The sequence below is a fragment of the Lissotriton vulgaris genome, chromosome 1_1, assembly GCF_964263255.1.
Source record: "Lissotriton vulgaris chromosome 1_1, aLisVul1.2, whole genome shotgun sequence".
NCBI classification, from domain to species: Eukaryota; Metazoa; Chordata; class Amphibia; order Caudata; family Salamandridae; genus Lissotriton; species Lissotriton vulgaris.
This window is the reverse complement of record NC_141685.1, coordinates 1869991411-1870018195: the sequence shown is the minus strand read 5'-3', so window position 1 is coordinate 1870018195 and position 26785 is coordinate 1869991411.

Genomic DNA, 26785 nt, shown 5'->3' with positions numbered 1-26785 from the left:
TGTCAAATATGCGAGGCCTACCATCCACATCTACCTTTAATCTTGCCAGATACAGCATGCCGTATTTGAGCCCCAGGTTCTTCAAGGCAGCTTTGAGTCCATGGTATTTACGCCTCGCCTCCTGAACCATGATGGTAAAGTCAGGGAAAAAAGCAAACTTGCTACCCTGCCATTGGACGTCTCCCACGTCGCGGGCCGAGCGGAGGGCAGCATCCCTGTCCCTGAAGTTTATGAGGCTGGCAATGATGGGTCGCGGGGAGAGGCCCGGCCGAGGACGGGGCCCCAGCGACCTATGAGCGCGCTCAACTACGAAGCCTTGCCTGAAGGTTTCACTGCCAAACAGCTACCAAGCAGCTGCTCCACAAAGGTGTCCATATGACCAGTGGCGGTCGTCTCCGGAACGCAGCTGATTCGGATATTATTTCGGTGGCTGCGAGCTTCTAAATCTTCGTTCTTGATAGCTATCTCTTTGAGGATCTTTTCCACTCTGTCCAGTCATTTCAGGTAGGCTGACGCGCCGTCCTCAACGTCCGAGACCCTCGCCTCCATGACATCCAGCCGCCGATCATGTGCCTGAATCTTAGTTCCCATGTTAGCCAATTTCTTGTTCAGGTCGTCAAATCGACCATCCAACGCTTTAAAGAAGGCTCTCATCTCGGCTAGCATAGCTGTCGCAAGGGAGGCAAGATCCCCGGCGTTGCTTGGGCCTGCAGCCCTACCAGTCAGATCAGGAGGGACATCCGAAGCTGGGCCAGCAGCCTTATCAAACTGCAGCACACGCTGTTTAGGGTCTTTCTTCCCCATCTCAAAAGGTTGAGGAGAAGGACTTGACTGTGGCCTAGCAGTTCTACAGCTGCGGCGAGTCCAGAGGGCAGTGGGGCGAAGAATGAGCATGTGGGTGTCTCACAGCCAAAGCACCAAGTAACGGAATCAATACATGGCGGACAAATCAACGCGGCAGCTTCTACAACCCCAAGCAGCAAATGGAGGGCTGACAGGTTCCCACATGAGAATGACGGTGAGGCCACACAGGAACCGTGATATTTGCAGGGTAGAGCACCGGGGAGATCGCAGAAAATTACAGCTGTGTAGCATCAACTAGTCACACAGAGCAAGGTGGGACATACAGGTCTCAGGACACAGGCGTGCAGTCGGGTTCCAATGAGGCGCTGGTATTATTGGCCCCCTGGAAGAAGTTAATGCCTCCAATGGTCTCCAGTCACCAGTGGGAAGTCAAGGTCACAGGGCAGCCTGCGCCCCAAGGTCCGCAGTATCAGGGGTCGAGAAGGCTTCGGCGACACGTTCACGCTCGCATATGTTCACCCCAGGGTAGGCCGCTGTTCACCCTGGCCGATGCGCATCCAGGAGGGGCTGAGGGGGAAGTCAGTGCGCCCAATGGGGACCAGCGACGCCGCAGCTCCAGAGCGGAACACTGGGGCCTCCTCGCAAGCCCACATCTCTCCCCGCTGAAACCAGTACGCCAGGCCCCGGCGCGGATATGCCCACAAGGCCCGGAAAGCCCCAAGAGCAGAGGGGCCCAGCCAAAGCCGCAGCAGGAGGGGCGGGGGTAGGGAAGCCTGCAGAGAGGAGCGTGGGGAGAGCGCAGGGCAGTGCCGGGCGCCCGTCTGGGAAAGACTCACCGCCCGTACCGGGGAAGGCCGCAGGGCCATGCCAGGTCCTCATGTCGACCTGTCTCGCACCTGCCCCGGGTATCTCTGTAGCCCGCGTCTGGCATCAGGATGCTCCCCAAGGTCTCCGGGGGCTGCTGGTGGGTATCTGCTGATGTTAAGAAGCTCCTACATCGAGCAAATAAAGGATTATTGTGCCCGTCCGGCGGAGCTTCAGGCAAAGACGGCCATCTTGGTCGCCTCCGTGGCCACGCCCCGTGTTTGTTTTAAAACATTTTTATTTGTTGCTTCGAAGGTGAATTTGTGATGCCCATTTTTGCAACGACACATGCATGTAACCAGAGGTGATTGTCCGACATCAGGCAGATTATTTGGTACATGATTCTGTGTAGTTGATGTGACATGTCTTTGGCCTGGGGGGTGGGCCAGGGAGGTGGGGTCCTGGGGGTGGTGGCGTGGGTGTTGTGGTCCTGTTGGTGTTCCGAGCTGCATGACCAGTGGCTCCATGGCACCTGTTGCCCTTCAGGTGTGGCTCTGGGCTGGTCTCTCTTTTCTGGTGCAGGCAGTGGCCGGACTTTGCACCAGGTCAGAGCAGGTGTTAGTTTCCTGCTGCTAACGTGCCTTATCGCATGTTTTGTGGTCATATCGCCGATCTGGCTGGTCGTTGAGAATGTTGCGGAGTGGTGTTGTCATCGCTTTTTGCTCGGGAACGCCTACTCTGTATCTCATTAGCGATAGTTGCGGGGGTCATCTGTGGCTATGTTTTTTGCGGCTACTATCGGAGGTTAACTGGTGCTCTGGGCTGTTAGCACCAGTATGTGAATGGGGCTATACATTTATTGCGACTTTGGCTGCGATAAAGTGCCGTTAACTCGGTAATAGCTCCTTGAGAATATGCCCCTGAGTGTTCACATTAGAGTGCTCTTGATACGGGTCTCCCATACACCTCCTGGCCTTCTATGTATTTTGATGGGTTTGCCTGTAATGCTAATTTTTCTTCCACTGCTACCTCTTTCAGCAAAGAAACATTCCTCCTGAGTTTATCTCTGGTTTCTGTTTTCCCACACCTTTTGACTGACCATTTACATTATATGTATTTATTGTTTTTAATAGTCCTATGTTCTCTGCACTGCTCTTTCTTTCTCTACAGCCCTTTGAAAAGTTTCACGTTTAACAGGTGACTATTTTTTGGGGAGGACTGGGCTCCAGTGCACTCCCCAGCCACATTGTCTTCTTTTGCATGATTGCTGTCGGTTTATACAGACATGCACGTGAAGACAAAAGCCACCCTGTTGTAAGAAACATTTTCAGTAATATTCCTTGCCAGGCACGGCATTTCTTTCTTTCTCGACCTAGTGGTTTTAAGAGACACCACTGCACGGGGGAATAACAAATAAAGAGAAGCACAGCCTGTGTTACCATCACAGCATTGCTTGATTATTGCCGCCTGGAATCTCTGGACGGAACTTATAACCAGATTCAGAACCATAGTGTTATAATCATGTAATTGCTAACTGGAACATATTATATGCTTACCTTTTATTGGATGATGTCTTGCTTAGTCAGTAAAAGCTGAACCATATTGAACCAGAGGCCAGACATTCAATAATCTCTCCACCAGCCTACTACTTTGCAGTGTGATAAACCAAGAACAAATGGTACACTTTTATCATTTAGTTAAAGTTTATATTGGGGCGCTCAGATTGTTGGGCCAGCCATTTTAAGTCATGTTCTGGATGGGATGAGTCAGGAGCAGGGTAGGACTGGCCTTTAGAGCAATCAGGAAGTGCCCAACGTGCTAGTCTGACTGGTCAGTGCGTGGGTTGTTTTTTGTAGGTCCTGTTGTATGGTCTGCTGGGCCAATTTTTACTGCTGATTTCACTGATATTAAAACAAATATTGGCCGCAACAAGTTCAAATCCATGCAGTCTATCCTATCTTACAAAACACTTTTACAGTATGTTTTTAAAAGTTCAAAATTGCCTCACTTTGCAACATGGGCCACTTTTCTATCTTTCTAATCACTAAATAAAGTTTGTTGCTCAGCCTTTTTTCTTTTCCAGTCCGATCCTGGTCTGGAGGGGGTGGAAGCAGCCACAGACGGCATAGGTAAGCACAGTGGGGCTGTGGGGGGTGGTGGGGTGCGGCAGGGGGGAAACCGATGGTATAGGGATTATTTATTTAAATATACCTACTCCGTAGTTTATCGGCTTCTACCCACTCCCAACCTGCCCCTCCCCCACCCCACCACTGCTGGGTAGAAGTGTGATGATAGATTTGTATTATACATCATAAAGTGTATATATGGCTTGCAATTTAAAAAAATGTAGTAACAGGATCATCTGTCACTGTGGAATATATAAAAGCCCAGGGAGTATACAGCTCCTAGTTTCTATTGTGAATAACCTTCTCCAATTGCATGAAAGTTTTCTGTTAACATAATCTTTCAAATACAAGTAATTTAAAAGACTAGTTTAAACGCTTGTTAATTTGGAGTTAATAAAACATTTTGAACATCATGCTATTGAGAGTCACATTTACTAGTCACTCCATTCCCAAATAAAGAAGTATCGTGAAATTGTAATGCTATAAAAAGTTTTTTACTGCTAAAAATGCTCCCTTCCTCAGGGACTTGCTGTGGACTAAATCCAAACAAGAAGGATCAGCTTGTAAACATTCAACTTACAGAAGTGGAACCGCACCAAAACAGACTGAGCAAAAAGAGCATATATTGTTCTATGAGAAACCACAGTAAATCCTTAAAAATCTGAAGCCGAAAAAGTCTGTTTTTCATGTGGTACCAGCAGCATGACATGTACATGTAAACATTGCGGAATATTTAGAAGCGCACTCTGATCTTGGTCACATGTTCTTTGTTAACTAATCTGATTGTGTGGCAATCTTACACTCATTAATTTTGTAACAAAATGTGATCAGGGCGTTCAGTCCACCCCATCCTGGCACTGGGTGGTCCTAGCCAATTGGGAGCTGGGAACAACCTGTATGTGCATCCGGATACACAAAGCTATGGGATGCTGGCCTAAATTCCTCGAAGATTACATTATTTTTTTACAATCTCAACGTTGTCAAATCTACTGTGTTTCAAGAACGCTGCTCCTCAGTTAACTCACAACCTGGGTGTCCAATGCAAAATTGGCTAAAAACGTTTTTTTTGTTTATTAAATTAGCGCTCAGATGACAATTCTTCAGCAGATTCTTTATTTATTCCGCACAATCCCGTTACGCCGCCACCGATGGATGGATATGCCAGACCCAATCGGAGCTGGCTCAGTTTATTTGGAACGGCAAGTGTCCGAGAATGAAGCGTAGACTGGCGACACTCCCCCCGAGAAGGGAGGGCTTGGCCTCCCAGACTTGCTGATTTACTTTCAGGCAGCCCAACTGCTGACCCTTGCGGAGTGGAGCAGATGGGAGTCCGAAAAGCACTGGCTCTTTTAGGACCAGGTGATTGCGGGTCGCCCACTCCAGGAGGTTCCCTTCCTCAGTCGGCGACATCGACCCCCCAACCTTTACGCCTCGCATATTATCAGGACCCTGATGGAGGTGTGGGACCACACCAATGGTAAGCATGATTTAACATCGTTTCCATCACCTCTCACTCCCTTGCTGGACAACCCTGATTTTGGTCATGGGCATGATACTTCAGCCTTTGCAAGGTGGCGTCCAGCGGGGTGTAGATTTTTGTTTCATCTATATGCAGATGAGGGGGTAATTCAGTTTGAGACCTTTCGACAGGAATATGGCCTGCCGGAATCGGAATGGCTTAGATATCTTCAAGCACGATATTGGGCGCTCAATGGCCAGGTTAGGGAAGAGGTGGATCGACACCTGAGGCCATATGAATGTTGGTTAATTACACGGAAAACGGATAAAAAGCTCATATCGGACCTATATTGCATGCTCTTAGACAGGTACACTCATGTCTACAACTCCGGGAGAGCACGTTGGGAGAGGGAGCTGTGGCGCACGCTTAGCAGCAAAGAATGGGAGGGCATCTATTATCGAGCGCAGCATTCCGCTTATCATATGGGACTGACTGACACCCTCACTAAAATAGCATCATATTGGTACTACACACCGGAGAAATTACACAAGATTGATCCCACGAGGGAGGCATCCTGTTGGCGCGCGTGTGGGGAGAGGGGCACTCTGGTCCATCTACTGTGGGATTGTGCTTAGCTCCAGGGGTACCGGAAGCAAGTCCATGATGAGGTAAACTTACATTTCGACACAGAAATCACAAGGTTCCCTTCATATGTTTTGTTGGGGTTGCCTAACCCCATCACATACCCATTGCGATCACGAAGGGGTCGTTTAATTCCTATTGCCCTGGGTTCTGCCATACAGAATGTTCTAACTCACTGGCGCACCCCACACATTCCCACGTTTCAGGGGTGGTTGCATCGTTTGTGGCACGTGTTTGGTATGGAAAAGCTGTCCTTGACATTGGCGGGGGAGGGTGCCAAATATTCGGAGCTTTGGCAGACTTTTTTGTCCTTTCTTGCTACGGAATTTAGGGAGGTGACGTGCCCACGCTATTTATGTTTACTGCGCCTGTCAAAGGGTGACTGTTAGGGAGCATTCCAGCTGCTTGCTATATCAGTGAAGTGGGGTATTGGACCTGGAACGCGGGTGGTGGGTGTTTGGCGGGGCGGTGGGCTGGGGTGGGGGTAGTTGGGTGGTTTGTTATTGTTTTGTTTTCTTTGAACATTTGTTTTCCCATACAGAGTATCCAGCTATGGCGCCAGCTTTGCCTTCAAGTATGGCTCAGCGTATATTATTGTCAGTGTCTTTTGGCTTCTGAGGTACTGAAAGTTTGGGGCCATATGATTACATGCTACATCTGTATGTGTGCTCATTTGTCACTAAACAGATTTAATACTAAATTAGCGCTCAGAATTTTCGGTGCTATACCCTTAATCCCTATATTTTGGGCTCTTCCCAGTCACAGGCCTTTGCCCCACCTACACAAGTGAGGTATTATTTTTCTCGGGAGACTGAGGGGAACGCTGTGGGGTAGGACTTTTGTGCCGGCACGGTGATTCCACCCAAAAATATGTGGATTTTTTTTTTTTTCAGTTAGAGTTGAGGTTTAGAAGTGATTCTGGGAAGGAAAACTTTGGGGGATCCACGCAAGCCTTACCTTGCTGGACTCCCGCGAGTGTCTAGTTTTCAGAAATGTGTGGGTTTAATAGGTTTCCCAAGATGGCCGCCGAGCCCGGGGCCAAAAACCAAGGTGAATCCCCCTTGCAAAACCTACGTTGTTTTGTGTTAGGTAATTTTGGTGTTGCCTCAATATGTTTTGGCCCCTTACCTGTCACGGGTAATTGATCCACTCACGTGAGTGAGGCACCATTTTTATCCGGAGACCTAAGGGAATGCTAGGTGGTAGGAAATTTGTGGATCCATGCAGATTCCAGAACTTTCCCACACAGAACTTTGAGAAAACTTTTATTTTTTTCATCAAAATATGAGGTTTGCAGGGGATTCTGGGTGGGGAAATTTGGGGTGATCCATGCAAAGCATACCTCACTGAAGCCTTCTATTTTTCAGAAATGTGTGGGTTTGTTAGGCTTCCCTAGATGGCTGCCAACCCTGGGACCAAAAAAGCAGATACCCCCTATTTATCCGAAAATGACCTGGTTTTGCAAGGGGGGTTCACATGAGTCTTTGGTCCAAAGCTTGGTGGCCATCTAGGGAAACCTACAAAACCCACACATTTCTAAAAACTAGAGACCCGGGGGAGTCCAGGAAGGTATGCCTGCATGGATCCCACAACGTTTCTCTACCTAGAATACCCTGCAAACCTCAGATTATGATGCCAAAATCAAATTGTTCTCAAATTTCTGTGTGGGAAAGTTGTGGGATCACTGGGCTGACACAAATTTACTACTAGAAAAGAAGATAACAAGCCACTTCAGCACTCCTGTTTATGTTAAATTAGTATATGCCATAAAGATTCATCTGGCTATATTTAAAGTCCAAACCCGTTGTTTTCTCTAAAGTTAGTCCATAATCATAGTTTGTACATTGTCCGTATTTGTATTCATACAACTCCAAATTCAGAGATCCAAGTCAAGTTGTTTTCCTCCAAAGATTCTTTTATTAAACACCAATAGTTTATAACAACTTCACAGCTCACACCGCCGACACGTGTTTCGTCTCACAGAGACTTTTTCAAGGCTGGAAGCATCAAATAAAAACAGCAATCAATTCTCAATATACCATTGCATACCTATTATTTACATCTAAAATACAGTTCATAATTATTTCACTAAGAAACGGAAAAACCACAAACATGTGTTATCATATACAAGTTAAAAACAGCACACAAACACAGTATCATTTCATTATTGAATATCCTATATACATCCCCCAAGATTCATGAACTCTAGGAGTCATATGATACACAACATTTCTTTGGCAATACCATATTTATTACACCTAAGGTCCGCACTACACCTTCAGTACCAAGCTTGTTGTTAAGCTTATGATGCTGGGAGAGGCACCATCTATTGAGCTACAAGGTGACCGGGTAGTTATCAGTGACTACGGTGCTAGGACGATTAGCAATAAACCATTAACAGAGCACTTCAGGAAGGAAGGCTATCTTCTGTGAGGAGACATTACCGGGTGACACATGCCCGCCGCATTACCGTGGTCGCTTTACTGCAGTTGTCCGCGCATCTACTTTTCTTTGGTAGGTACAAGTGCTCTGTTAATGGTTTATTGCTAATCGTCCTAGCACCGTAGTCACTGATAACTACCCGGTCACCTTGTAGCTCAATAGATGGTGCCTCTCCCAGCATCATAAGCTTAACAACAAGCTTGGTACTGAAGGTGTAGTGCAGACCTTAGGTGTAATAAATATGGTATTGCCAAAGAAATGTTGTGTATCATATGACTCTTAGAATTCATGAATCTATGGGGATGTATATAGGATATTCAATATTGAAATGATTCTGTGTTTGTGTGCTGTTTTTAACTTGTATATAATAACACATGTTTGTGGTTTTTCCGTTTCTTAGTGAAATAATTATGAACTGTATTTTAGATGTAAATAATAGGTATGAAATGGTATATTGAGAATTGATTGCTGTTTTTATTTGATGCTTCCAGCCTTGAAAAAGTCTCTGTGAGACGAAACACGTGTCGGCGGTGTGAGCTGTGAAATTGTTATAAACTATTGGTGTTTAATAAAAGAATCTTTGGAGGAAAACAACTTGACTTGGATCTCTGAATTTGGAGTTGTATGAATACAAATACGGACAATGTACAAACTATGATTATGGACTAACTTTATAGAGAAAACAACGGGTTTGGACTTTAAATATAGCCAGATGAATCTTTATGGCATATACTAATTTAACATAAACAGGAGTGCTGAAGTGGTTTGATATCTTCTTTTCTTGTGATTGAGGCATTCTTGCCTTGTTGACATCCCTGGTGGTGGGTGTATATCAGGCCACAAGACCACCCTTCTTCAGACAACTCAATTAATTTTCTTGTTCTACTTATACGTCCGAAATAATTGCTCTGAGAAGAATAGTACTGTATGTGCGGACGCTTTCCCTCTTCTAGGGGAACACTACCACCAATTATTTTGCTTGTACAAATTTACTACTACCCAGCATTCCCCCAGGTCTCCCGATAAAAATGGTACCTCACTCGCACGTGTAGGTCAAGTACCTTTGACAGGCAAGGGCCCAAAACATATTGAGGAGACATCAAAATTACCTATCACAGAGCAACCTGGTTTTGAAAGTGGGGTCATCTGGGTTTTTGGCCCCGGGCTCAGCGCCCATCTTGGGAAACCTACCAAACCCAGGGGGAGTGCAACGGGTTATGGATTGCGTGGGTCCTCCAAAGTTTGCCTACTTAAAATCCCCTGCAAACCTCAAATTTAACTGAAAAAAAATCACTTTTTTCTCAAATTTCTGTGTGGATAAGTTCTGGAATCTATGTGTATTCACAAATTTCCTACCACTCAGCATTCCCCCAGGTCTCCCGATAAAATATTGCCTCACTCACGTGGGGGAGTCAAGTTCCCACGACAGGCAAGGGCCCAAAAGGTATTGAGGAGACATCAAAATGACCTATCACAAAACAACCTGGTTTTGCAAGGGGGGTTACCTGGGTTTTTGGCCCCGGGCTCAGAGGCCATCTCAGGAAACTACTTTGCCCACACATTTCTGAAAACTAGATACCCAGGGGAGTCCAGCGAGGTATGGCTTGCGTGGATCCTCCAAAATGTTCCTACCCAGAATCCCCTGCAAACCCCTCAGTCTCCCGAGTAAAATGATACCTCACAGAATTTTAAGCGATACATTTTTAAAGAAATACGTTTTTAACCAATTCTGCATTGGACACCCACACAAGTGAGGTATCATTTTACTTGGGAGACTGAGGGGAACGCTGTGGAATAGGTCATTTGGGCCGGCATAGTGATTCCACGCAAAAATATGCGGAAAATGTGTTTTTTTCAGCTAAATTTGAGGTTTGCAGGGGTTTCTGGGTAGGAAAACATTGGAGGGTCCATGCAAGCCATACCTTGCTGCACTCCCCCAGGTGTCTACTTTTCAGAAATGTGTGGCTTTGGCAGTTACCCAAGATATCCGCCGAGCCCGAGGCCAAAAATCCGAGTGACCCTCCTTGCAAAACCAGGGTGTTTTGTGATAGGTAATTTTGATGTCTCCTCAATACGTTTTGGGTCCTTGCCTGTCGCGGGTACTTGGCCCACAAAGAAATGTGAAGAAAATGTGTTTTTTTTTTACAAATGTTGAGGTTTGCAAGAGATTCTGGGTAACAGAACCTGGTGAGAGCCAGAAAAGTCACCCCATCCTGTATTTCCCAGGGTGTCCAGTTTAAAAAAACTATATAGGTTTGCTTGGTTTCCATAGGTGTCGGCAGAGATAGCTTTCAAAATCTACAGCTTGGCACTTTGCAAAAAAATTGTCTTTTCACTGTAAAAAAATGTGGTTTGTCCACATTGCGTTTTGGGCCGTTTCTTGTCGCTGGCACTAGGCCTACCCACACAAGTGAAGTACCATCTTTCTAGGAAGACAGTGGCAAATGCGGGGTGGGTGGATTTATATGGATCAATGCAGATTCCAGAACTTTACACCACAGAAATGTGAGGAAAATGTGTTTTTCTGACAAACTATGAGGTTTGCAAGGGATTCTGGGTAACAGAACCTGGTGAGAGCTAGACAAGTCCCCCCATGCTGGATTCCCCGGGGTGTCTAGTTTTCAAACATGTATAGGTTTGCTAGGTTTACCTTTGGTGCCAGCAGAGCTAGGGTTCAAAATCTACACCTAGGCACTTTGCAAAAAAAGCGTCGATTTTCACTGTGAAATTGCGGGGTGTTCACGTTGCGTTTTGGGCCGTTTTCAGTCATGGGCACTAGGCCTACCCACACAAGTGAGGTACCATTTTTCTCTGAATATATTGGCAAATGCGGGGTGGTATTCATGTGGATGAATGCAGATTCCAGAACTTTCCACCACAGAAATGCGAGTAAAATGTGATTTTTTTGGACAAATTTTGAGATTTGCAAGGGATTATGGGTAACAGGACATGGAGCGAGCCAGAAGGCACTCCATCCTAGATTTCCCTGGGTGTCTACTTTTAAAAAATGTATAGGTTTCCTAGGTTTTCCTAGGTGACGGCAGAGCTGGGGTTCAAAATCTACAGCTAGGCACTTAGAAAAAAAAGGGTCCATTTTCACTGTGAAAATGTGGTGTGTCCACGTTGCATTTTGGTCTGTTTCTTGTTGCAGGAATTGGGCCTACCCACAAAAGTGAGGTACCATTTTTCTCAGAAGATTTGGGGAATGCGGGTGGGTGGAATTTTGTGGATCTACGTAGATTCCAGTACTTTCCACCACAGAATTGTGAGGAAAGTGTGTTTTTCTTTTTTTTCAAATTTAGAGGTTTGCAAGGGATTCTTGGTAACAGTACCTAGTGAGAGCCAGACAAGTCACCCCATCCTAGATTCCCCTGGGTGTCTTGTTTTCAAAAATGTATAGTTTTACTAAGATTTCCTAGGTGCCGGAAGAGCTAGGGTTCAAAATCTACAGCTAGGCACTTTGCAAAAAAAGGGTCAATTTTCACAGTGAAAATTTTGAGTGTCCACATTGTATTTTGCAATACCAAAGGGGATGATGGACAGAGCGTTTGAGCAAATCAAACACTTACCCCCAGTCAACTGATCTGGGTTTAATCCATCATCATTCTTTAGCTCACTCCACCACCCCAGTTCAGGCATGGCCATATGCAAATCAGTCTGCACCTGTACCTCATGGGAACAGTCCAGCCCGAACTGCCAATCCATTTCTTCCCTTGACTGGCAACAAGCATTCTGGCACCGGTTTTGGGTTCATAACCCTCATCAGCCAGGCTATCTTGAATCCAGTGGCAAAGTGAGCAAGGGCCGTTTCCTGTCGCGGTCACTAGGCCTACTCACAGAAGTGAGGTACAATTTTTCTCAGAAGATTTGGCGAATGCGGGGTGGGTGGAATTTTGTGGATCTACCCAGATTCCCGAAATTTCCACCTCAGAATGTGAGGACAATGTGAGTTTTTTGACAAATTTGGAGGTTTGCAAGGGATTCTGGGTAACAGAACCTGGAGAGATCAAGTCACCCCATCCTGGATTTCTCTAGGTGTGTAGTTTTCAAAAATGTATAGGTTTGCTAGGTTTCTCTAGGTGCCGGCAGAGCTAGGGCTCAAAATCAACAGCTAGACACTTTACAAAAAAAGGGTCAGTTTTCACTGTGAAAATGTGGTGTGTCCACATTGCGTTTTGGGCAGTTTCCTATTGCGGCCACTACAACTACCACACTAGTGAGGTATCATTTTTATCGGAATACTTAGAGGAACAAAGAATTGCGGAGCAACTGTTATTACCTTTTGACTTGCATTTCTGCATTCCAAATGTAAGACAATGTGTAAAAAATAAGTCACTTTGAAAAATGCCCTATAATTCGCATGCCGCTATGGTTACCCAAAATTCCGGAGATGTGCAAATAGCTACTATTTCTAAACTCTATATGTTGTTCCCTTTTCAGCCATACTTAGGTGACTTTTCTTCTTCTTGGACTTGGCCCTTTTTGCAGGACACAATGTAGAACAGGGTTTTTTGTGACCAGGGAATTTTCTAGGCGCTCAGCTTAATAGACGCAGCAGTCTGAAGGCAAACAAGAACAGTATTGTGCAACTAGGCGAGGGGATAAGCCATATAACCCCCCAATTGAGTGTGGGAACAACCCTCACAATACGACATTAATCATTGACCTAGGCATACATAATATTGAGTAAACAGTTTGTCAGTATAAACACATGCAGTACAATATGAAAGCCAACAGATACAAAAATTATCTTCTGAAGAGTCGAGAAATATTCAGTCTTTTAATTTTCAAGCAAACCAGCCAACATGTGTTTCGTCGCATGTGGAGCAATCTTTCTGTGACTTCCTCAGGGCTGTATAAAGAAGATTAATAGTTTGTGATCGTCACTCAGCCAGTGATAATTCTAACCCGGCTGGGCCCTAGACTAGTAGGTGAGCTTCGGTCGTCCTAAAAAGTCAGACGTGCGATATCGAAGAACATCCGGCACGTATGAACTCTGGATTTAAATGATAAACCAAAATACATTGAGAAAACGAGTAGACTGCCAGTGTAGATAAGCAGAATAAGGTAGTCAGTGTTGCTAGGTGCTGTGGGGGAATCCAACAAGAGGAACGGATAATTCCTCGGACATGGGTGATCTCCAGGCGAGTAAGCCAGGGCACCTTCCCGGCGTCCATTACCAGAAACACAGTGGCGCGTCGGGAAGGTGCCCTGTCTTACTTGCCTGGAGATCACCCATCTCCGAGGAATTTTCCGTTCCTCTTGTTCGATTCCCTCACGGCGTGTGGTTTTATGCCTCTGGGCACTTTAGCACTGCTGTCTAGTGTAAAGTGCATGTGCTCTCTGTGTTATATTTGGTAAGATTGATCTACACCTGTTTGGCCTATTTAATTTACCTGTCAGTCCCTTGTAAATTGGTATCTCATATACCCAGGGATGGTAAATTAAATGCTACTGGTGGGCTTGCAGCGCTGATTGTGCCAGCCACCAAAGTAGCCTTGCAAACCTATCTCAGGCCTTTTCCATTGCAGTACCTGCGCTCTCAGTGCCACTGCCGCTGTGACTTGACACCTAAAGTGTCTGTGAGAGGAGCAGGGTGGTCACATTTAGTAGATTTGGAATTGTAATAATAAATGCTGCTCAATGGGGAGCGCAGATTTATTATAACTATTATAGAAATGCCACTTTTAGCAATTCTGTGTTCTATGTGTCTGCCTGCCTGATGTGAATTGCATGTCTGGCTTTTGAGTGACAGGGGCTGGGAGGTGTGTTTGGCTCCAGGAGGGGCAGGGTGAGTCAGCACTAGGCTGAATAGGACATCTACATTTGGAGTAGAGGGAGTAATAGTCCCCTGACCCTGAATAGGATTGTGCCTGCCCTGTACAAGGCTGGCTCTGCCCCCTGTGGTGTGTCTGCTCACCGAGCCCCCACCTGACAAAGGGGAAGAGGAGCCTGGTAAACAGAGTGCTCCAATTCCCCCCTGAACCAGTGTTTTCTGGTTCCCCCAAGCCCTGTGCCAGGGCAGACAAAGGAATGTCTAATATAAATATAGGGGTTGTGACCCCATGATGTTTTGCTGTTTCTGGACTTGTTGGGGGCTTGCTGCTGCTGGGGGCCCTGGAGGAGCCACAACAGGGGCTTGCCTCCCTGCTGGAGGGCCCTGTGTGCTGGCTTCCCTGGGCTCAGCTATGCCTCTTGGACCTAAGGACTATTGTTCCATCCAGCGCCTCGAGAGCGCTATATTTTAATTTGCCCCTTGAAAGAGGAGAGTGTGGGCTTCGCAGCGCTGAGCTGCCTGTCTTTTTAGAGGAAATTCCAATCGTAGGGATTCCCCCATGATGCCTCTTGAGCGGGTGCCCACCCCACATTCATATTTAATCTGGCGGGTGCCCACCATGCTTATGTGCTCATTTATGAGCTGCGGGTGCCCACCCCGCATTTTGCCGATCGAGCGGGTGTCCACCTCGCTTATGTGCTGTGTTGGCGGGTACCCACACAGCTTTTAGGATTTGTCCACCCTGAACTGCAGTGCCAAAAAAGGAGTCACCGCTGCGGCTCGGTCCGGTCCAGAAAGTCAGGTGGCCTTGTCTGACTGTGGGCGAGGCCTCTGAGGCCAGCAGAGCAGAGAGAGAGGAAGTCCCGTCCGCCGACAAGCCGTCCAGAGCCTCGCGGGCTCCCCTGCAAAGTCCTGTGTCCCCGGAGAGGGAGCGGGTGAAGGTAGAGTGCAGAGGGAGCTTCGCAGGCTCCTCAGGGGTGCAGGACCAGTGGAGGAGCAGCGCCGAAGTCCCACAGAGAGCCTAGTAAGTGGGGCTGCATGTTGGCACCTTGCGAGTGCCTATTTCCTGAGTGGACATGCAGGAGAGAAGACCGCTCCAATGTTGGGGCAATTATAGTGAGAGAGCTCCAGAGCGGGGCCCCAGAGCGCAGCTGCTCATTTGCTTCACAGCTGCACTGCACCAAGCATGGGCAGCTGCAACGTTTCGCCATATTTGTTTTTAGGGCCCCAGTAGGGGTCCAGAGGGCATTGAGGGGGCCGTGCCTGCTATTGATTTCCTCAGCTGAACCACTGTAGCGGGCAACTGCAACGTTGTCCACATTTGTTTCAGAGAATCCCAGTGGGGGCTCCAGAGGGTACAGTGAGTGCCAATTGCCTACAGCTTTCTTCACAGCTGCACAGCAATTAGTGGCAGTTGCAACATTTAGGCCGGCGCAATTGCGCACTTTTGGGATTCTGCTGCATTGGCAGCCAGCCCTGACATTATGGGCATAGGACATTTGAGCCCTCTGAGAAGGCCAGTTGGCCAGGGGGACAGTGTTGGATTGATAGGGCGCCAGGCCCTAATGTGATTTATGTAGTGCCCAGGAAATGTGATTTATGCACCATGATTTATGTCTCTGATGTTTATGTTTAGGAGGTTATTCCCTAATCTGAGGTTTATGCTTGTGAGGTTTATTGCATAATGAATTTATGCTTATGAGGTTACTGCATAATGTATTTATTCTGGTGAGGTTATTGCGTAATGTGGTTTATGCTTGTGAGGTTATTCTCTACTGTGATTTATGCCTCTAATGTGATTTATGCTTATGAGGTTAGTGCAAACTGTGTTTATGCTGATGAGGCTAACGCATAATGTATTTTACGCCTGATGTGATACTGCTTGCATACTATGATTTATGTTGCAGGATATAATGCTGAGTACAGTGTTTTGCCAGTAATTACTGGTTGTGGTCTACATTTACTATTTGTGCTTTGGGATGGTTCTTACAGTGGCCCAATTGTCCCTGTCATGTGTATATAATCCCCTGTAAATATTGCCTAGTGCCATTTGGCACAGTGTATATTGTGTGATTACTATTCTAATGTGTTGATGATAATACAAAGGCTATTTTTATATATAACCTTGTGTGGAGTTCTTTTTGTGGTGTGCCTAGTGTGTTGCTGCTGTGCATGTGTTGTGCAAACGCTTTACACATTGCCTCTGAGATAAGCCTGACTGCTCGTGTCAAGCTACCAAGGGGGTGAGCAGAGGTTATCTTCAGTGTGAAACTCCCTTGCCCTGACTAGAGTGGTAGTTTCTGCCTGCCAACCAGAAATCCCATTTCTAACAATTCCCATTTTTCCCTGTTTATATTTTTCCAAATGAATTGCTATATACCCGGTACACAATAAAAAACCATTGCAAGATGCTACTCAGTTATTTGCTCTGGGTTCCTCTGGTTCTTGGTGAACCTACAAGTCCTATGTATCACCACAACCAGAAGGGTCCAGTTGATGTAATGGTATATTTCATTAAAACATCTGTCATACTTAGTAGAAGTTATAGGTGAAAACGTTGGCACAAATGGCTGTTTTTTTAAAAACTCATTTTCTATCCTTTCTATTTTCAACTGTTAATTTCTATACGAAAACCTTGAAGGATCTACACAAATGTCCCCTTGCTGAATTTAAAATGTTGTCTACTTTTCAGAAATGTACAACTTTCTAGGATACATCATTGTTTTTATACACATTTTTAACCATAAACTGGAAGGAGGTTGGATGCACAAAAAAGGCAAAAATAGCCTATGTCCCAGAAAAATCCCCAAACTGTGTACATTTTTGGGGTTTTATGAGAAAAATCTGCTTGTCCCTGAAATCTGTGAAGATTGGGATTTCAGCACCACAACCCTTTTGTTGATACCATTTCCAGGGAAAAAACAGATGCTTACATCTGTAGCCCTTTTTCCCCATTCCCCCCCCCAAAAAAAAATATTTTGCTGTATTTTGGCTAATTTCTGGGTCCCCACTAGGGGAATTAACAAACCTTGGGTACCTTTAGAATCCCTGTGATGTTGGAGGAGAAGGACGCATATTTGGCTTGGATACTTTACGTGGTCAAAAAGATACAGGGGCCTAAGCGGGAACTACCCCGAAAAAAGGCTTAGCACAGGGGGGGAAAGGCCTAGCAGCGAAGGGGTTGAGGAACTTTTGTTCAGCGGCCATCCCGGGTCCCTCTTTCCGGCCCATGCCCCATTGTGGTCATTCTGAACTTTTGACTTTACCCCGGTCTGGCATGATCAGATATCCCAAATAGTGCATTTTGCTTCTTGGCTGTATTTTGACCTAAAAGCTTCGGGGCATATTCTCAAGAACGTTTGTTAACCATCCCAAAAATAACTTAACCCAACTTCCAACATTGCAGTGTATCGCGGTACATTTACAGTGTGTTAACAAAGCATTCTCAACACTGTGGGACCATGCGATAGGCTCCGGAAAACGCATGAACTGACCGCGTTAAAATCAACGCCACACGCAAAAATACGAAACGCGAACGCAAAAATAGCTGCGATGAGGCCAATCATGATACTAAAATCAGTGAAAACCAGCTACGGGCTTGCAATTCACACGTGCCATGTGGGAAAAATCGCCATAACAGTAGAAAAAAACTGACAAACAAATGCCAAACAACAGCGAGGAATAATGGATGTTGACGGAGCAAGTACGAAGGAGAACCAGAACCCCACAAGCCCCCCGGAGGACATGCCTGGGACCTCAGGGTCAGGGAAGGCCAACTAGAAGAAGAAGAGTAGGAAGAAGTGCTTCAGTCTGCAGGAAAACAGGATCCTGATAATGGAGGTGGTCGAACACCATCAACAACTGCTCGTCACCTCTAAGCATGGGCGGAAAATCCGTTACGCTCGCGGATTTTGCGGATTTTCGGTAAATTCGCAATCCGCGAGATTCGCGAATTTCCCACAAAATCCGCAAATCCGCGAGCAGCGGATTTTATGGCTTGCTCGCACTGTTCGCGTGAGTTCGCGGCTTCCCAGTTCAACTTCGCGCCCCGCGAATAAGCGCTAAATTGCAGAAATACGATCTTAGCAAAACTGAAACTACTTACCAGGTTCAAAAGTTCAAGCTCATCATTAGTAGCCATTTCCTGTAGTGCTTCCTGAGGGGCCCCTCCAGAGTTCAGTTGCCTACTTGCAACTATTATGTGACCCTGCTCTGACCCTCAGAATAGTTACACAAAGGTCCTGAATTACAGCTAAGGCAGACAAGCAGGAGCCAGGCTGGAAGTTCAAATCCAGTGACACATTAATCAGCCCCTAATTCATTATTGTCAGTTGGGGCAGGGCAGGTGTTGTAACTAATTTTGCAACAATGAAAGCACTTAGCAAGTGCAAAAGATCACTAATCAGGAAGCACTAAGGAAGCAGGTGCCAGCTAAAAAAATATTCTGTGACACATTAATCAGCCCCAAATTAATTCAGGTCACTTGAGGCAGGGAAGGTGTGCTTTGCTTTGCCACAATAATGTACACTGGACAACCAGAGGGTGCTGTGATGAAACAGAGGGTGGCATGGGTGGGCCAGAGGGTGGCATGAGTAGTCAGAGAGTGGCAGTGGTGACAGAGAGTGGCAGTGATGAAGAAGAGTGTCCCAAACAGGCTGGACACGTAGAAACAACAAGTTCGCAAAACTTGCGACCCGACAGGTAAGTTCGCGTTTGCGAAATTGTACAAAACCCTCGCGAACTGGCAGAAACCCGCGCGAACACACAAAAAAAATCCGCAAATTCGCGAGAATTCGCGGATTTTGCGGATTGCGAGTTCGCAAATCCGCAAAATTCGCGAACGCGAGATTCGCAAAATTCGCCCATGCTTAGTCACCTCCTCTGCGTCATTGGCAAACAAAAATGGACTGTGGCTGAAGGTGAATGCAGTGGCAGTGCTGAAGAGGACAATGGTCAAGAGGTGCTGGAATGACGTCAAGCGCAAAACTGAGCTGAAACTCGCCAACAACAGGAAGGCAGCAATGCAGACTAGAGGTTGGAGTCCGGTGCCACAGGAGGAACTGGATGATATGGAGGAAATGGTATCCACAGTCATCAGTGGGGAGATGATGACTGGAGTCAGGGGGCTGGACACTGCTCAACAAGACCGGACACAACAGCAACAGGGTGAGTAACGACCAGGGACTGGGGGGAGGGGAGGAGATGGCCACAATGGCACACATGCACAATTGAACTGAGCAAATCTGTGGACATACATGCCCCAGATACCAACTCCCCCAAGAGACCAAGGTACCCAAGTATGCAACATCTCAGCACTGTATAAGCACAGAAGGCAAAGGCACGTCGCAGAAAAGGGATATGAGGCAGCAAAACAGAACAGCAGGGGCCACCTCCTGAAATGCAGCACACACACATAACATGCAGAGCACAGCAACACTGACACACGTCCACAACAGAACACAGGACACAACTGGTGCCGACTGGGTGTAGACACTGGCCAATCACAAGTGGCATTGCAGGGAAATGTGAGATGACAATGTACAAGTACAAACACACACACGTCTGTTGTCGAAATGTCCACTGTCCCCCATCAAATAGGCAGCTCCTTCCATACAGCCACGTTGTAGACAGTCTGTAGCCTGTATGTAAACATGTACAATGCGAAAACACACATGTAAACACATTGTTAAAGTGCATTTCCCCTTCAGATTGCAGAGGGACAATCAACACCCCCCGCAGAGTAGCCCGAACCTCTCTTCTCTGATGACGAAGAGGAACACCACAGCTTCAACTCCGACGACCTCCAACAGCTTGTGGAGAGCCTCTGCAGCACACTTCCAGGAGCAGGGCAGCCCAGCTGCTACGAGGAGACCCCAGCCCCTGCACAGACCACACAGAAGTCAGCCCCCACCACCACTGCTGCCTCCCAGGACCCCCATGAAGAACACATGGCCTTCAAATGCTGTGTTGGGATGCCAGGAGAAGCAGGCTGAACTGGTGCGGGTGGGCTTCGACCGCATGGCAGACAAACTAGATGCCATACGTGGGTGTCTAAGTTCCATCAGGGACCACTCAAAGTCCCTAATGGATACCCACAGTGTGCTCCATGCTCTCCAACAAACCATATTTACAACAAGGGGTGGTGAGGGACAGAGTCTCTGAATTAAACAGAAAGCTCTCACCCAGTCAAGAGATCAGGGCTAGATCCAACACCGTTTTTTAGCTCACTGCACCATCCCAGTTTCAGAACCTGGCTGTATGCAAATTAGTCTGTTCCTGTCCCAGTGCATGATGGGAACAGGGCAAACCAAACTACAAAAGCCAATTCTTACACTGGGAAGGAAACAAGCTCCCGGGGACCGGTTTCTGGCATTACGGCCGTCTTCGGCCCGGTTTGCTTGAATCCTGATGGTGCAATGAGCAAGGGTCTCACTTCTGAGAATACCCTTCCACGCTTAGGGTGGACAAAAATATTTACAACAAGGGGTGGTGAGGGACAGAGTCTCTGAATTAAACAGAAAGCTCTCACCCAGTCAAGAGATCAGGGCTAGATCCAACACCGTTTTTTAGCTCACTGCACCATCCCAGTTTCAGAACCTGGCTGTATGCAAATTAGTCTGTTCCTGTCCCAGTGCATGATGGGAACAGGGCAAACCAAACTACAAAAGCCAATTCTTACACTGGGAAGGAAACAAGCTCCCGGGGACCGGTTTCTGGCATTACAGCCGTCTTCGGCCCGGTTTGCTTGAATCCTGATGGTGCAATGAGCAAGGGTCTCACATCTGAGAATACCCTTCCACGCTTAGGGTGGACAAAAATATTTACAACAAGGGGTGGTGAGGGACAGAGTCTCTGAATTAAACAGAAAGCTCTCACCCAGTCAAGAGATCAGGGCTAGATCCAACACCGTTTTTTAGCTCACTGCACCATCCCAGTTTCAGAACCTGGCTGTATGCAAATTAGTCTGTTCCTGTCCCAGTGCATGATGGGAACAGGGCAAACCAAACTACAAAAGCCAATTCTTACACTGGGAAGGAAACAAGCTCCCGGGGACCGGTTTCTGGAATTACAGCCGTCTTCGGCCCGGTTTGCTTGAATCCTGATGGTGCAATGAGCAAGGGTCTCACATCTGAGAATACCCTTCCACGCTTAGGGTGGACAAAAATATTTACAACAAGGGGTGGTGAGGGACATAGTCTCTGAATTAAACAGAAAGCTCTCACCCAGTCAAGAGATCAGGGCTAGATCCAACACCGTTTTTTAGCTCACTGCACCATCCCAGTTTCAGAACCTGGCTGTATGCAAATTAGTCTGTTCCTGTCCCAGTGCATGATGGGAACAGGGCAAACCAAACTACAAAAGCCAATTCTTACACTGGGAAGGAAACAAGCTCCCGGGGACCGGTTTCTGGCATTACATCGCCAGAGTCCTGACTCATAGACAAGACCGACTGACTAGTCAGGCTGGCTCCATCGAGCTCGCATAGGAGGTGGGAAACATGCCGAGGCTAATGGAGACCATGGAGCGGGCAAGTGTGGAAAGAGCGCCTGCCACAGCTGCACACCAGCAAGTTGTAGCTGGGTTCCTCAATGACCTAAAACCCATCCTCATGGCATTGCTGCCACAAGGCCTGGCACTGATGCATGCTGCTGCTCCTACTACATCCACAACTCTGCCCCCTGACTGAAGTGTCAGTGCCACACAGTGTGGCAGACATTCCACCTCAGGCCCCTGAGGTGTCACTGCCACAGAGTGCTGGAGAAAGGCCAGTACCACCCACATGTGAGGCACATGGAACAGCAGAGGACGAAGAGGCAGATGAAAGCGCCATCCTGGTAAGAAAGACGCAGTAGCCTTCATCTATGCCATATGGCCGGTTTCAGATTGGTTCTGCCCTCTGCATCATCACCTGCCACTGTCCCTCGATGTACCCCTGCGACACTCACCTTGGACCTCGAAATGGACTGCCATATTCTGTTTGATCGCCAATGACACAGCAATCAGACTGCGGATTGAACTCTTCCTCATCTTTGGACTTGTCATTTCCTGAAGGACTCTGGCTGGCCCTCCACGTGCCAACATTGTAAATTGGGATTTGCATGGCCCTGTACTGCTCAGATGCAACACTCAACTGAATGTGCATTAAACATTCCGACTCACACAGGTGTGTTGTGTCTATGGTCTTTCATGTGTGATAGTATTGATGAATGTAGGCCCGTAAATTCCCCCATGTGGCTCATGTCGTTGGACTCGGGTCACAGGGTCACCCATTGCCGAATGTTGACTGCGTGGCGCAGACGCAACAACAGCGACACACACATTTGTTACTTCCTTGTCCAGCCCCGTACGGAACCACGGCCAGAGCCCTGGGGTCATTGTTCAAACTCTTAAGCTGGACTGGCAAACGCCAGTCCAGCTCACTTGCTTATGCTCCGGGGGGGACAACAGCGCCAAATGTGCCAGGACTCCACTGTAGTGATCTGCTGCTCACAGGTCTAGTCATCAGCATGCCACGGCCACTCCCTCATTACTGGTTTACACCCACACCACACCCATCCAGCGCAAGCGTCACAGCACATGTGACCCTGCCAATAAAAAGGGATGGGTGCTCGTGCACGAGGGATGGGCGCACAACGCCATTTCCAACTTGTCTCTGGGTGTATCTGGGTGGTGTGCATGTAGGCATGGGGGCAAGGGGCCTGCAACATTACATTCCACAGGCCCGGAGGTGACATGAGGGCGCCCGTACCACGATACCCAATCATAGAGGGTCCATGACTTTTGGGGCACAGACTTGGTGGCTCCGTATACACCATAGCTGGTAGAGGCACACTGCCACAGGACGGTGACTTTCAGTGCACTGATGTAGGGGCACCTTAATTGCAGAGCGGGTGTGCAGCATGTGATGAAGCCGGGTGCACTGGTATGGCCTCTTCCATGGAGAAATCAAGACCTAGCACCAAATGTGAGGCCTGGGGGTCCGCGGAGCAGAGCTGCATGATGAGGAGGGTGCCTTGTCCACGGGCCCCAGGATTGCGGCTTCTACAAGCCAGTGGCGGAAGGTGAGCAGTGAGGCCTGGGTGTCCAGGGGTGGGCATGCACCGCTGGGCAGCAGGATGGGCTGGGTTGCAGCTGCCTGGCTGCTTAGGGGTGGGCATGCAACGCTGGTCGGCGGGAGGGGTTGTCGGTGCATCTCCCTGTGTGCGCAGGTGATGATAGGCAATGATGTTGCGTGCAAATTGTATATACTTTGCCATTCATGTATCTGGACTCTTTTTCAGATGATGGATCTGTTTCAGATGTGGGGCCTGGTGAACTGCACTACATACTGGCACGTGGTGGGAGACACACTGGTGACAGCAGGTGAGCAGTGTGGCCTGGGTGTCTCTCTCCCCTTCTCTGTCCGTCTATCTTTCGCTCCCCCTCTCTGCCCGTCTATCGCTCTCTCCCTCTCTCTCTCTCTCTTTCGCTCTCTCTCTGCCCCTGGATGTGTGCAGGATACACCTTCTCATCATGACTTTTGTCTTGCAGGCTCTGACCCAAGGAGTGTCCCGAGGGGTGCCGCCATGTCTCTTTATTTCTGTTCTGTTTGTTTAAATACATTTTCATTTGTTGCTTCGAAGGTGAATGTGTGAGGGTCATTTTTGTGTCGACACATGCATGTAACCAGATGTGATTGTGCGACCTCAGGCAGAATATATGGTACATGATTCCATGTAGTCGATGTGGCATGTCTTTGTCTGAGGGGAATCTAGGGAGGGGGGGCCCTGGGGGTTGTGGCGGAGGGTCTTGTGGCCCTCTTGGTTTTCCAGGCTGCATGATCAGTGGCTCAATGGCATCTGTTGTTCTTCAGGTGTGGCTCTGGCCTTGGCTCCCTTTTGTGGTGCAGGCTGTGGTCCGACTTCACACCAGGTCAGAGCAGGTGTTAGTTTCCTGCTGCTAACAAGCCTTATCGCATGTTTTGTGATTTTATCGCCGATCTGGCTGGTCGTTGAGAATGTTGGGGAGTGGTGTTGTCGTTGCTTTTTTCTCGAGAATGCCTACTTTGCATCTCATTGTCGATAGTTGCGGGGGTCATCTGTGGCGATGTTTTTTCTTGGCTGTCAGCACCAGCTTGTGAATGGGGCGATAAATAAAAAAGTGCCACTAACTCTGCGATAGCGCCTTGAGAATATGCCCCTTTGAATTCAATATCTCAAGCTCTACTTATTGAATTATTTTCATTTTGGTCTTCTTTTATTTATTAAAATATCCTTTATTTTTCTGAACTGGTGTGGGATCTTTTTGAGTGGCGTTTTCACAGTTTTTACTGTGTGAAATGTTTACAGATTGCTTTTATGTGAAGGCTGACTGCTCTGTACCAAGCTACCTGAGGGTGAGCGTGTGCTAATTGGGGATTGCTGGTGTCTTATCCTGACTGGAATTGTCGTTATTGCCTGACCAGTGGTTACACCCAAGTCAAATAGGAACCCAATTTCTTAAAAATAGGAAGGTATGCAGAATAATCTGTCTCAACACTAGAATCAAGGAGTTCTTATTAGGGGTGGGAGGTTAACTGTTGGAAAACAAGGCGGCGTCTGTGAGGCCTGCACAAATAACATGACTACATTTGTCCTTCACTGGGAACCAAACACCCAATTGTAGCGCCTGACTCTCAGAGGATAGCGTTGCAGAGCAGTCTGAGGCTTACTCAAGGGAGGTGGTGTGGGCTAGTAATCTCCATTTGCAGGTGCGCAAAAATAACACTCAATAATTCATTGGCCAGTCTGTATTTGCTTTATAAAAGTAAGAGTACATTTATTAAACACACACACTACTCAATACTATGCACCAATTTGCAAATATACATCAGCTGTTGGAATTACATTTGTGACATTGCATAACATCTCCACCCCTCCCGCAGGGGGGGTAGGGTCTAGTACCACACTTCCATGTATGCACATCAACTTGTCCCCAATGCAGTTAGCTGAACATAACCTGGAGCAAGGGCTCTCCGCACTGGTACCATCCCAGTGGCCACCCCCCAGTATCTCAACAAGCATTTAAATTAGGTAACACTGTCTTGGTGACACACAACCCTGACTACGCATTTCCTATTGACCATGAAGTATGCACCTCTACATCTTAAGTGTTAGTAGTCTGGGTTCTTCATCTAAGCGCAGCAGCAAGAATACATGTTTAAGCACCACTTTAGAATGAGGGTACTTATCACCTTTGTGTATCATTAGAATGCATTGCAATTACAGCCCCTAAAGGCATCACAGATGAAATGACAGGATTATGCATATACAGCCGGACACCCTAACAGGAATGTCTGACAATATAACCCCACTTTGCTTATGACATTACTTTTATCATGTACTTCACATTAAACATGTGAACTTCAGTCCCTCTAAAAGAAATAACCATTAGTAAATGCATGTTGGTGCAATTACACCTCTTCACCTCCAGGGGAGGCCCTTCCCCAGACATCCCCAACTCAGCCCTTCACTTCATGATGCACTTCTCACAGCACCAGCTGTAGAACAAAAGTTCCAGCCCAGAAGGTGTTAAATGCTGGCTGAGCCCTTGAGGGGTTATTCCTTTCAAATCCCAAGGAAACTTAGGTAGGGAAGTCTCTTTGTGCTGAGGAGATACTGCGCTTCTCCAGCAGCTCCATCCAGCACCTTTTCACAATTGAGGGAGACCCCCCTCCTCTGGGGGCCACCAGGCACCAAAAAACACTGATTTCCCCATGCCTTGCAAGGCATTATGGGGCGCTTCAGGCTCCTTTTCCTGCATATTATAGCAGCGGCTCTCCCGCTGCATTGGGGAGAGCTGCGATGTGGGCCTCCGGCCGTGTCCTTCGACCGTTGGGGAGCCCGGTCCGACCCGGAACCCCAGGTGAGTAAGACGGCTCTGGAAGCCCACCCCCGGCCGCTTATGCCCATTGTCGAGGCTCGTCCCACCCGGGCCCCTGCCACTCTTCTTACGCTTGTGGGGTGCTCAGTCCCACCCAGGCACCCCGCATGAATTGCTGGGCTGAGGGCAGGCCGGGGAGCCCACCTCCGGCTGCCCCTGCCGGCTCCCACAGGCCCGCACCCCTGTGTGCGGCTGCTGGAGCCAGCTGGATACTTCTGGTCTGCCCTCTCCAGCGGGCAGGTGCGCCCACCTCTTCCAGTCCGGCTGGACTGCGGTGGATCTTCAGGGCCCGGGATGGGGTCCCAGGCCCCCTCCATTACATCGGGGCCCAGGGATGGGGTCCCAGGCCCCCCTCCGTTACTTTGGAGTCCGAGGAAGTGGTCCAAGGGCCCTGCCTCCGCTTCACAGGGAGCATGCCGGCGCTCGCCGTCTTCGCTGGTTCGCCAGGGGCTATGGTGGGCTCCTGGCACCCCACCTCCAGCTTTTTAGCGGAAAGCGCAACAGCGCTCCCCAGCTTCAGGCCACATCTTGGCGGGGGGGCACAACAGTGCTTCCCCGAATTTCCTTCTTCGGGGCCCAGGGATGGGGTCCCGGGCCCATGGGCACCTTTTCGCGGGGGCGTTATGGCGCTCCCCCACCCCCTCCTTCCACATCACTGGGGGCCGGGGTGGGCTCCAGGCCCCCTTCTGGGGCAACTTCACCGGGGCACGATGGCGCCCCCGACTTTGCTTTCTCCTGGGGAAGCCCCCTGGACCTGACCCACCCAGGGGGCATGATTGCAACTGACGGCGGAGCCCCACGTGCTTCTTCGTCGGTCCCAGGTGGGGTCAA